This window comes from Neolamprologus brichardi, chromosome 18 (genome assembly GCF_056152115.1).
Source record: "Neolamprologus brichardi isolate AB-2024 chromosome 18, ASM5615211v1, whole genome shotgun sequence".
In the NCBI taxonomy this organism is placed as follows: Eukaryota; Metazoa; Chordata; class Actinopteri; order Cichliformes; family Cichlidae; genus Neolamprologus; species Neolamprologus brichardi.
Window position 1 is genome coordinate 32401373 of NC_142121.1, and position 12033 is coordinate 32413405.

General features: G+C 39.8%; 1 protein-coding gene across 7 annotated transcripts in view; it reads left to right on the top strand.

Annotated features, from left to right (window-relative positions):
- ctnnd2b (catenin (cadherin-associated protein), delta 2b) overlaps positions 1-12033 on the top strand; it is a 202160-nt gene that overhangs the window by 27997 nt on the left and 162130 nt on the right. The window contains exon 1 of one of the 7 annotated variants that reach the window (XM_006802753.3): positions 5808-5869. The exons of the other annotated variants lie outside the window; for them this stretch is intronic. The gene's annotated coding sequence lies outside the window, so the exon portion shown is untranslated. Of the gene's footprint in view, positions 1-5807; positions 5870-12033 lie in introns of those variants that run through there. 7 annotated transcript variants of the gene reach the window in all.

The window sequence follows — 12033 nt, forward strand, 5'->3', positions numbered from 1 at the left end:
ACTGCTGGCTGTCACAGGGATTTAACTCCACCTCGGCCAGATATATGTATTTCCTGTCTTATCTAAGACTGAGACAGTGCCGCCTGTCGAGAACATCCTTTAACTCTATACTGTCACCATCAGCAAGGAAGATGATTTAGTGTGCACTCTTAAAACGTTACACTGCTGCGAACAAATCAGGCTTGTGCTGTTGCAGCAAGATGTTTGCTGTCTTCCCTTGAGTCAGTCCCCAACAGTCTGACTCAATGTGCCGAGGTTAAGCTGTAATGACACAGTCACTATCACAGAGTGACATGTGGTGTGTGTGTGAAAACTCTTATTTAAGCATAATGCTTGCTCCCAGCTGAAGAAAAATTGATAATGAGAGAGGTTAAAGAGTTAAAGTGTGAGTGTATATAGAATGGTGTTAATTGGAATAAGTATGTCTCTTTCTATATGGGAGCATATGCCTACTCACACTAAGCAGGTAGCTGTAATAGTTTCATCTCAACTACACGGCTTTGAAACTCACTGCTGTTCAAAGCTTCTGTTTGTGAGAGGTAGCCAATTAAAAGAGAGTCAGCTTGGGAAGCTACTCTACAAGATAAGTCCTAAAATAACAACATGAACTTAGAAATGAACACAATTGGTCTCCTTTAATATACAAAGTGGCAAAAATCAGCTTAGTTATTCAAAAGTAGTTGTTTTTTATATGAATGTGAGGAGAAAATAAGCAGCAGAATGATTAGCTTCTTTGATATTGTTTCTTGGAGGTTTAACCCTGCTGGGATGCCCTGTAGTCACTCATGTCTTTCATTGTTAACATTAGTTATGCGTGTTCTGTTATTGAATCCAAACTGACGGTTTTCATACTTGATTTCACTCATGCTAGCTGCTAATGTAATCGCAAGATTTCTTATGCTGACATCATCGGTGTGCTGTGGTAGTTAACATGATAAATAGCAAAGACAAAGAATGTTTTTGAAATGCCAGTGTACATATGCATTTCAGCAAGTTGAACTCTGAGCTCTCTGTGTTTACCTGGAGGGACCAAGATCCTAATAAAGTTTTTCAGTTGTGATTGCCACCGAATGCTCGAACACTAACCTTTACCTCAGTATTTTGAAGAGAGGTAAAGGCAAGAAATCCTGTGACAGATAGATTGTTGATAAAGTTCAGATGTTGTTAAGGATTTGTGCAACAGAAACAGAAATAAAAATGTAAAAAACAGGACCTTCAGATTCTGTCGAGGCCACCGTTACTTTGTATGACTGCTGGTCAAACCGACATAGTCAGATCGCTTCGTCTTTTTTGAATGTCATGTCTTTATGGGGCTTTAGACCTTTCTGAACTTGCCATGGAACTAAAAGTCCTGAAGCCTGGAGGCAGAAATAGATTAATTATAACCAACTGTGAAATGCATAAATTGCTGTGACACTGGGATGAAACTTTCTGTCTGTCTGCTATGCAGTCATCTTTAACTATTTGCAAACCCAACTTCATGATGTCATATCCATGCCTTGGCCACTCCATATGTACTGTTGGTGTGAACAGGTAGAGATGAAAAAGGAGAGGCGGTTCCAAGCCTCTGGGGATGCCTGCGCCCTGGCGCCTTCACTGGCATCTCTAACAGTCAACTTGGATCACAGAGGAAGTCTGCTAATTGAATTCCACTGTTGGATGTTTATTTTAGCCCGTGTGAAGTTTAATTTTAGAACAAATAAACTGGGGCCTTCAACAAGAGAACTCGGAAGGCGAAAAAAGTGTGAATTGTAAAGTCCAACCAAATCATTAGTGAGTGTTTATTACATTGAGTCATTTTAAAACATTAAAAAACATGTTTTCTATCGAAAGACTTTCTTTTGTATGTATACACATGCTAAATCCTCTGACTGAAAAAAAATGATTTTCTTTATAGCGCTGGTCAGCTCCTGCAAAGTGAGCAGAAAACTTCTTAAACCACAGGGGGTGCGGTCTCTGCTTTCTCTGCTTTGCTGTAGCCTTGTTAGCATTTCTGGGAGTTCTCAAAGCTGCGATGTCTAGTGCTGTATTAGTTATTATTAATCTCTGGCTCACTTCTCTGGCTCCCCACACGCCCAACCGCTCATGGCACATGGCTGCTCCTCCCCAGGTCGGACTCTGCTGGAAGTTGCTTCCTGCTAAAAGGGATTTTTTCTTTCCCGCTGTCTCCAAGTGCTTGCTCATACAAGGATGTCTGATTGTTAATTTTCTTTCCATTATTGTAGGGTCTTTACCTTACAATATAAAATGGCTTGAGGTGAGTGTTGTTGTGATTTGGCACTATATACATATCCGGTCTTTAAGTGATGACATATGAATGCTGCTTCCGGGTCCAAACTAATCTGCATTTATTAAGGCTGTTGTGTTTTTAACATGTTTTGTATCTTGTTCAATTTAATCTGAACAAGCCCCTAAAAAAAGGGCAATGGTCACTATCGGCCTCTCTCGGGTTTTATTACCACTGTTCGATTTAAAGCTCAGTTTTTAAAACCTTACGATGTAACTACAGCCCAGCCCATGCAGCAGTATATTAATGACTAACCTCATATTGTGGGTGGATTATCTCAGTTGTTCTCCTAACTGACGTTTGATCCGTTTACAGCATCCTGCCATGCGATTGCGTTTGTCCCTAACCATCGGAAACCCTTGTGTTAACTTTTATCGAGTGGAAAAAAGTTAGCATTCATCCTCCACCTTCTCTGTGTTTATGTTATGCTAACCTAGCTTCCTGGCTAGCGATCACATAGCACCTCATTATATACCAGCTAGTCCAACTTCAGTAACCCTACAAACATCACTGCTGTTTAGTTTTCTGTCTTCATTTATGTTGGAAGTGATAGCGGAGCTGTGCGTTTTAATTTGTATCATATATCTCTCAGTCAGAACATGGTATATGGTGTTTAGGGGGAAACTAGCAAGCTAACTTCCTGCTAACTTCCACCTCCATTAAATGTAATAAATTCTGTTTTCATGGATGTTAAACTTAATTGTTTCACCTGGTATAGCAGCAACACTGATCTTTTTATTAAAGATGAAGGAATTTAGACAGTTTGTATCTCTTAGTGATGCCACAGTGTTCGTTTGATATTGGGACCTGAAGCGGAGTTTGGACACGGAAACTGCTAATGATGTCAGACATACAGGCCGGATTGAACTGAATTTATAAATTCCCTTGGAATCATACAGTTGTCTTTTAAAAATAAACAGGAAAATGTGAAATTCAGTTCTCTTATGTACCCCTCATCCATTTTCCACATTTTAATGACGCCATAGCTTGCAGCTTTGGCTTCTTTCCTGTGCTAACCGCTTTATTGTTGTTAACTGATATCAGTTTTGTTAAATAGGAAACAGAAAGTGAGCTCAACTGCACAGTGGACATGTTAACTAGCTGAAAGTGTATAGAAGAAACCCACATGCCCACACCCACATCACCTGACTCAAAGGCATAAAAACAGACTAGCAATGTATACTAGTTCACATCCCATTTTATGAAAGTTTTGGACAGGACAACATATTGACAATTTGTAGAGGCTTTTGGGCATTCAGAAAATGCAGTCTGCCTTCAATGTGGCACCAGGGAATGTCTTCAGCCAACTAACAAGGGCATGCTCATCAAATTTCACATCAGTTCAGTCATGAGATACTGTTTCCTGTGTATAAAGTTAACATTTGGCCTAAGGGTGGAACAAAAGGAGAGACTTCTTCCACTGAGAAGCATAAAAGTGCTTTGAGGGAGACACTCATTTTGTACCACTAGGAGTTCTTATATGACGCTAACCAAGTAGCAGCAAAGCTCCCAAAGAAGAGTTCTGTTTTTCTAATGAATCATCCTCAGGGGACCACTAATACCTACAAATAAAAAGATTTCTTTGCTTGTTTTCCCTCGCACATCATATCCTACTTTCTGCTTGCTTCCTTTAGTGCTGGCATTACAGCTGGTCCTAAATGTTGAGCAGCACAGCAATGCTACAAATAGCTTTATGACTCCAAATGTTGTGATTTTCATATGATAAACATTGTCATAATTTGTTTAAGCGTTGGTCTAAATTGCTCTCATAATCAGACCATGATAGAAGAGAACTTAGAACAACCTCATCAATCCCATCCTCTCGTGTGGATGTTTGTTGATTGCTTTCATGGGAGTAGCTTATTAGTTACCTTTATATGAGGGGGGATATCCCAAAGCTTGGTGGATTGGTGGATTTTTTTTTTCTTTTTAACAATGCTGAACACCAGCTCTATTCCATTTGTTTAAGATTTTATTTTCTGAGGTCTGAAATCAGGTTAGAGTGGGCTGTAATGGTGTTGAGGGAGCTGTCCTGATTACCCACCATGCCTTCCAAAAGTAATAATGTCTGTGCTCGAAAAAATATGAGAAACTGCCTCCTATAAGTGTAAATGAAATTGAATTTCCTTTGGCAACCCATAAGTTGACTATAAAGACAGTTTTCCCCTTGTATTTGCAAATTTTCTGCAATATTCCCCTTAATTAAGTTTTCTGCATTTCTGTTCCGCACCATTGTTTTACATTAAATATAGTCCCATTCTGTGTTATTATGGGCAAATAATGTGGAACTGTCACCGAGTTTAATCAGCATCATTAGCTCTAGTGCGTGCAAAACTTCGTTAAACCTTAATGGACACCATCAAACGTCTGGCATCCCTCAACACCTGCCATCACACTGCTTTAAGGCTATGGTTCTTAGTGCTGTTGTTCCTTAGAATATAATATTTACAGTGTGTTGGCTGACTGTTGAACCTTCTTCTGGGTAATTAGCCACATCCATGTGAAACATGAGTGCGATGGGAAAAAAGAAAATGTTCCTGTAAGCTCTCGTTTGTCCTTGGAACTTTGCTAGGTGAATTCTGATTATATAATCAAGAGTGCTTTCTAGCAAACACCAACAAATATCAGTGAGCGCCATTAGCATTTGTGCTTAAAATATATAAATGAAATGAAAACAATCAGAGCGAACTTAATTGCGATCCATATTCAGCGAGCCAGGCATCCAGGCAGCAAAATAACAGCACAGCAGACGCCCTCTGAAGTAGCTTGGCAAGGGTTTTTATTGTCATGTAACTGGCTTTCTGCATTCATGCTTTTAATAATACATATTTATTAAATAATGGATTTTTATTGTGGCCAAATGCCTCATAATGGTCTGTTCTGAGCTGCTAACCTTAAGCAATATTCTGAGCGATGCACACTGTATTTTACAGCACTGCTGTAGGTACAGTGTCAGCTTGTGTACCCACTTAATATAAATGCCCATTAGCATCTGCACTTTTCCCACAGATAGATTTAGTTGGTGGGTAATTAACCCTGAATGATGCTCATAAAGCCATCTGCTATTGTCTTCCAGCAACAACTCAGTGATACCATCACGGCCTGTCCACATGGATACTGTCACTTATTTTGGCTGATTAGAGTTCCATATGTTTGTGAGGATAGATGACATGAACGCTATCATACAGAATATTAGGCTAACACATGTTACTAATCAAATTAATAATGGCTGTTTACCTAAATAAAACAAAACCCCATTAATGCCATTAGTAACATATATATTTACCTGTCAGTCAGTTCAAAGTCGCTGCAGTGAAAGAGGCCTGTATCTCTGAAATGCCATCCAACCTTCAGGACCTTAATTTCAGATCCACACTTCTTTGCAGGTTGCAGATTATGATACTAGCACAAGATGGCAGCGTCCATTTCCAAGATACTGGTATAGTGGGAGGAAGTACTGACACGCCATACGTTCAATGCAGGCACCTTGGTATTCCCCATCCGGTTCATGTGGACTTTAACTGGTAACACAGTCCTAATCTGCAGGACCTGTAAATGCTGCTGCTGCTGGACCTTTTTAAGGTGAACATAAGTGCTCACTCCTCTCTCTACTTGTCTTGTTTATTTATTTATTTGTTTATTTAGCAGACGTTTAGACTTGTTCTACAGGAAAAGCACAGGTGGTACTAATCAATTAACAGCAACCTAAAAGTCACAGTCATAACTTCATTCAGAGGAGCTTGAAACTGAAGCAGCTAAATTGGGTTTAGTCCTCTCCCTCTTGCTCTGTCTTCAAACCTGTGATTTCCCAAACATCCTTTGTTAAAAGGCTTGTAGCTGCCCCAGGTAAAGTATGATTAACGCATTTATGTTTACCCTTAGGCAACTTAATCATTTAAATGAGGCTGGGGAAAGATCATAGTCAGGATTAAAGCAGTAATTTTCTTTTTTTGCAGCATAATCCATGGGTCATTTCTTTGCTTGTTTTTTGTAGAGCTGTTTGGAGATTTAAAACACAGAATCGCATTTCTAAAAGAAAAGAAAGTTGGGACACAAAAATGTGCAAAATGTTAATAAAAACAGAATTTGAGGACTTGCAAATCTCAAACCCATAATTTATTCACAGTAGAACAAATTAGAAAGTACCCATTTGATGGCAGAAGTTTGTTTTAAAGAAGTTGAAACAGGGGCCACATTTACCCTGGGGTGGCTGTAGCTCGGGAGGTCAGGAGCCCAGGTCATCACCACTTGGATGGTTCGAGCCCTGGTTGCTCCAGGCTCAATGCCAAATATCTTTGGGCAAGATACTACCCTAATTGCTATCCATGTGAATGATAGATAGAAAGCACTTAAGGATAGAAAAATGTGCATGGATGGATGGGGTAACCTTTCAGCACTGTTGGTGCTTTTCCAAATATGGATGCTCCCAATTCCAGATGTTTAAGCTACCAATCACACCCCCACAGCCCATCTGTCACTCCTAGTGGAATTATAACAGGGATCCACTCTGAGCCCCTTCTTGTTTGCAGTGGTGATGGATAGCCTGGCAGGCTGCAGGAGTTTGATGTTTGCAGATGACACTTTGATCTATAGTGAAAGTAGTGAACAGGTGGAAGAGTGCCTGGAGAGGTGGAGGCATACACTGGACAGAAGAAAGGCAATAGAAGCAAGACTAGAATATTTGTGTAAATGAGAGGGAGGGGAGGGATGGGTGGAAAAGTTAAAATGCAAAGAGTAGACATTGTGAAGGTAGAAAATTTCAAAATACCTGAGGTCAATCATCCAAAGCAACGGACGGTACGTAAGACAGCCAGGTTGAAGTGGGTGGAGATGAGTGTGAGGGGTGATTTATGACAGAAGGATAGCAGCAAGAATGAAGGGGAAGGTTTACAAGCTCGTATGGTTTGAGACAGCTGCAGTGAAAAAAAGACAGGAATCTGAGCTGGAGGTGAAAAAAAGACAGGAATCTGAGCTGCAGGTAGCAGAGTTGGTAGCTGAGATGGTTGAGACATGTACACAGGAGCCATAGAGGATATACTGAACAAAGGATGTTGAAGATGGAGCTGCCAGCCAGGAGGAAAAGAAAAAGACTTCAGAGGAGGTTCATGAATGTCATGAAGGAGGACATGTAGAGGGTGGCTGTGACAGATGTGTTGGAAAAGCTGATATGTATCACCTAAATAGTAAAATGTCTCAGTTTAAAGAAATGACATGATATCTATGCTTGGTTATGAGCAAAAATGGGTATATAGGTTTGCAAATCACTGCAGTCTATGCAGTTTATAAGTTTATGTAACACTGCTATGTTTATCAAGCTGTTCAAATGACAGCCTTGTGTGAGAAAGTTGTGTGTAATGTTTGTCTTAATATAGATGCAAACCTTTTCAGCAAAAAATACATTATCCATTTTCATAAAAAACTATTAATAATATTGCTTGCGTTGTCTTCAGAAGTCAGCAGTCAGAAGTACAAAATAATGTCTGGGATAAGGCCTTTAATAAATGATGACACCTTGATGTAAACTCACATATAGTAATTAAATTTAATTCAGTGCCAAATCACAACAACAGCTGCCTCAAGGTGCTTTGTATTGTAAGGTAGACCCTTCAGTAATACATACAGAGAATAACCCAACATTCATATGACCCCCTATGAGCAAGCACTTTGGCGAAGGAAAAGTGGGAAGAAAAAAACTCCCTTTTAACAGCAAGAAACCTCTGGGAGAACCAGGCTCAGGGAGGGGCGGGGCCATCTGCTGTGATTGGTTGGGGAGAGAGAAGGAAAACAGGACAAAAGACATGTTGTTGTTCATATAATACAGTGGGAGGATCTCTATACTATAAAGCCGGTATGCTCATGTACTGTTAAATCCAACATCCACTCACATATTAATTCTGTTCTACACTCTCTGAGTGTAAATATGTATATATATGTCTCTACTGAGGTAGGAAAATAAGAGCAAACCCATCAAACTGAGGACTGTGAAATCAAACAATGTTTTAAAAGATGCCAAAATGCTCTATAAAGCTAAAAGGGACTGCTCAAATGTCCAAGACAGGATTTTAATTAGGTGTCGGTTGGGGTTTTTAATGTGTCTTGTACTACTATCATTGCTGTTTCATTTCTTTTGACATGTCCATTAGACAACAAAAGAGTAAATCAAATATCACAAAACTCTCAGAGGTAACACAGAAAAGTTAAAGCCACACATTCACGGTTGACACTGGGTTTAAATAAATACAAAGTGATACACAGACAGTACTAATTGCATTGGTAAATGTTGTTAATTTGGAAGCAAAGTCGTGGGTGCAGGGTCTAGACAAAGGGACAGATGACTGGTGAAGACAAAACAAAACACTGCTGCAAGTTTTAATGAGGCAACGGGGGACTGCCCATCAAACCCTCATATCTCAGATAGAAAGTACAAATACCCACATATGCACACACGCTTTAGTGCACTATGCACACACACATGTACACAAGAGGAAATAGAGTCGTGAGTGCAATATGCAACACCCACAAAGAACCTTGCCATACAGAGGTTTAGCTGATTTGCTGCACCTCTGATGAATTCTGTCTTCACCAAAACATGCCTGTCTCAGACCCGACTGATGAGCTTAATGGGTCAAAAGATTAAGCCCAATATTCCCCATGTCAGACATGTCAATCATAGCGTGGTGAGCTGCATTTACAATGTTACAGCAATATCAGAGATTACGCTGTGAAATGCAGGCCTAAATACCCCTGCATTACACCGCTGAAATATAGACCTAAAAATCCAAGATTATACTTCAGTGAAATAAAGCCTTTAGGCCTAATCCATATTCAAAGTCTTGTCTCTAGCTGGGCTGTTGGCCTCTGTAACCTAGTTCTGATGGCTGTTATTGGGGAAAGCTGCTTTGTACTGGTCAGTTGTGTGATGAGGGCTTGGACACGGTCTGTCGAGTTGACCTATATTTGGCTGCCTGCCCTGTCTGCAAAATCAAAAACCAGATCTTCCCTTGCGTTTTATTCTATAGGCAAATTGGGCCTTCTCCACTTTCGGTTTCAATTCTCTGATCAAGCTTGGAGCAAGCAAGGTTAAAATTTTAATGCTTAATCAAGCCAAAGTAAGGAGAGAATGAACACAGTGCAGGATCAGGACATCCTTCACCATCAATGTAGGAATTTCTAGTGTTGGTGCAGCAATGTATTAGTATGCATGGTGATTTTTGGGGGGAGGGATTAATGCTAACACCACCATGCTGAGGTAGCCCCACTGACAATGCTAAGCTCTACTCACACAGACCTAGGGACCAGTTGGCTGATCGCCAGAGAAAAATGTGCATTGGTGTCACTGGCGTGCTTGGTCGCAAAGAAGTATATGGTACTGCACAAAAAAAACCCTCCATTGGATTGCTTTGGTTGCCAGTAAATTGCTGCAGTAGCACATCGTTTCTCTGGAAGATGCCAACTGGTCTTCAACCACTTGCCAACTACTGGCTAAGCAGTAGTGAAAATGTGAATGTGAAGTGCACGGAAGTGAAGTGGTTTGTTTCAGCAGTAAGGCACAATATTTTGGTTTGTGATGCACTTTTTCGAGTTTTACTCCCACTCAGTGGTTGGTGTGTGTTTGCAGACAAATCTTCATCTTCTATGCAAACTACAGGCAACCCCAGCAATTTGCAAACAATGAAAACAACTAGGAGGCTTTGATGTAGAACGTTCATTCCTACTAATGTTACCCAGCAAAAGCCAGATTCTCCAGCTGGTTGAGAAATACGCATCTTTCCCTATTGAACCTAGGTTGCTAGGGTGTTGGTCATGTCTTTAGAACTGAGGCTGAGGTCTGAAATTATGACGTCTAGAACGCACAATGTTTGTCACCATCCTAGTTTCTAGTAATATAGTTTCAGTCCATACAGTAAGTGCTTCATTGCATAAATTAGTGGTAGTACATGAAAAATCTGGAATCACCAAAGTCTGTATGACTTCTGGGGCTTTTTGAACAGCTTGTCATACAGGTCCTGAATCTATGGAGGAATTCTGACACACTTAAGATGGTGGTTTTGCTTCATATGCCTGCAAAGAGGGTCTGTCATAGTTTGGGGCAACATTTCAGCCACTGGTGTAGAGGATGGTGTTAAAATTAATGGAATTATGAACACATAAAATTACTGTCAGATTTTGATCCCCCATGCAATACCAATGCATACTTCGATAGAAAAAGCAAACACTGGAACACCATCAGTCATGGATTGGCGTCCCCAAAGCCCGGATCTCTAACTTATTGAAACAGTGAGGAGTCATCTTGACAAAGAACCTTACAAAAGGAAAAAAAACCTCCAAATAAGAGCTTTGAATGTCCCTCAAGAAGCATGGAGAACTATTCCTGAAGTTCCTGAAATGACAAAAAAGCTACCTGCGAAAGTTTAGTTTGTGATGAAGAATAAATGGTAGTTGTACCAAATAATGACTCAAGCTTTTTACAATTGTAGAAACTCTGTATTTTGATTTATGTTTGCACATTTCAATAAATCACTGCACCTATTTCCCATTTTCCTTGCAACATAAAAAGAAATGAGGTGTGGCTCAAGAGCTCAAGGAAAGTACCATATTTCCCAAATTTATTTTCAAACAGTCTCTTAGTTTTTAATAGAAAAAATACCCAACCAGACTTCAACTCATTTTGTATGCCCTGCATAAATCATTTCAGAAGTATTCCCCATGGAGAAAACAGAAATGTGCACTAAGCAAGACAACGATAAAAAGCAGAGATGTGGGGTGATGATGTAAGAGATGTGCAAACATGATGAGTACATCATGGCTGTGCAATCAAGACTAAGCAAATAGATTAGGTAGGCTAATGGATGAATGGGCTTAACAGCGTAGTAATGGGATACAACTCATAAACAGGCATATGCGGTAGAGTCATAATGCGGTATGAAGAACAGCTGCAGGTCATTGCTCAGATCTAGAAATTTCCAGTAGTTAAAAAGGCTCTGTTAAAATGTTCATTTGTACCAGTCATGCTGCTGGTGTGAAAAAAGGCCTATTTCCCAAGTATGCACTGCATGCGTGACTCAGCGAGGCATACAGTGGATGGTGGATCAAAGACAACGTTTGATAGCGTGATTCTACTGAAGTGACTTGAATTATCCGTCTTCTCTGTTGAACTACCAAGTCACTGAAACTGCAGGATCTTATTCTTGTGTTCCAATACTTCCAAAAGGAGTTCTAATTTCTTTTCTGCCTTTTTTCTTTTTTATTCGCTGGCCTAGTTTCATCTCTGTCATATTTTGTTTTAAGAATTGTATATCATTTTATTCAGTGCGGAGATTTTTACAAAACAGTTTTCTAAACTCAAGGATCAGGCTTTATTGTCCCCACAAGGAAATTCGCTGTGTTAATAATCTGTGTTTAGGCACAATGTGGTACTCGGTGTGGCACTTGTCAGGCACCAGATTTCACACAAATATTTCGGTATTATGCTTTCGTGCAGCTGCTTTTTTTTTATAGTACACATATTATTTATTAAAGCAATTTGCACTACTCTCTTATACAATCTTGGTCTTATTTAACTTAATATCATTTTTATGTTGTATTTTCTTTGTTTGTTGTATACTGTTGTATACATAAAAACTTTGCACCATCTCACAGTATAACGTCCTCACTATGCACCTGCTTTTTTTCTCTAAGCAGCACCAGCCATTGCAAGCAAAGATGCTTTGCTATGTCAAACTAAAATAAATACTGGGATCTCAAAT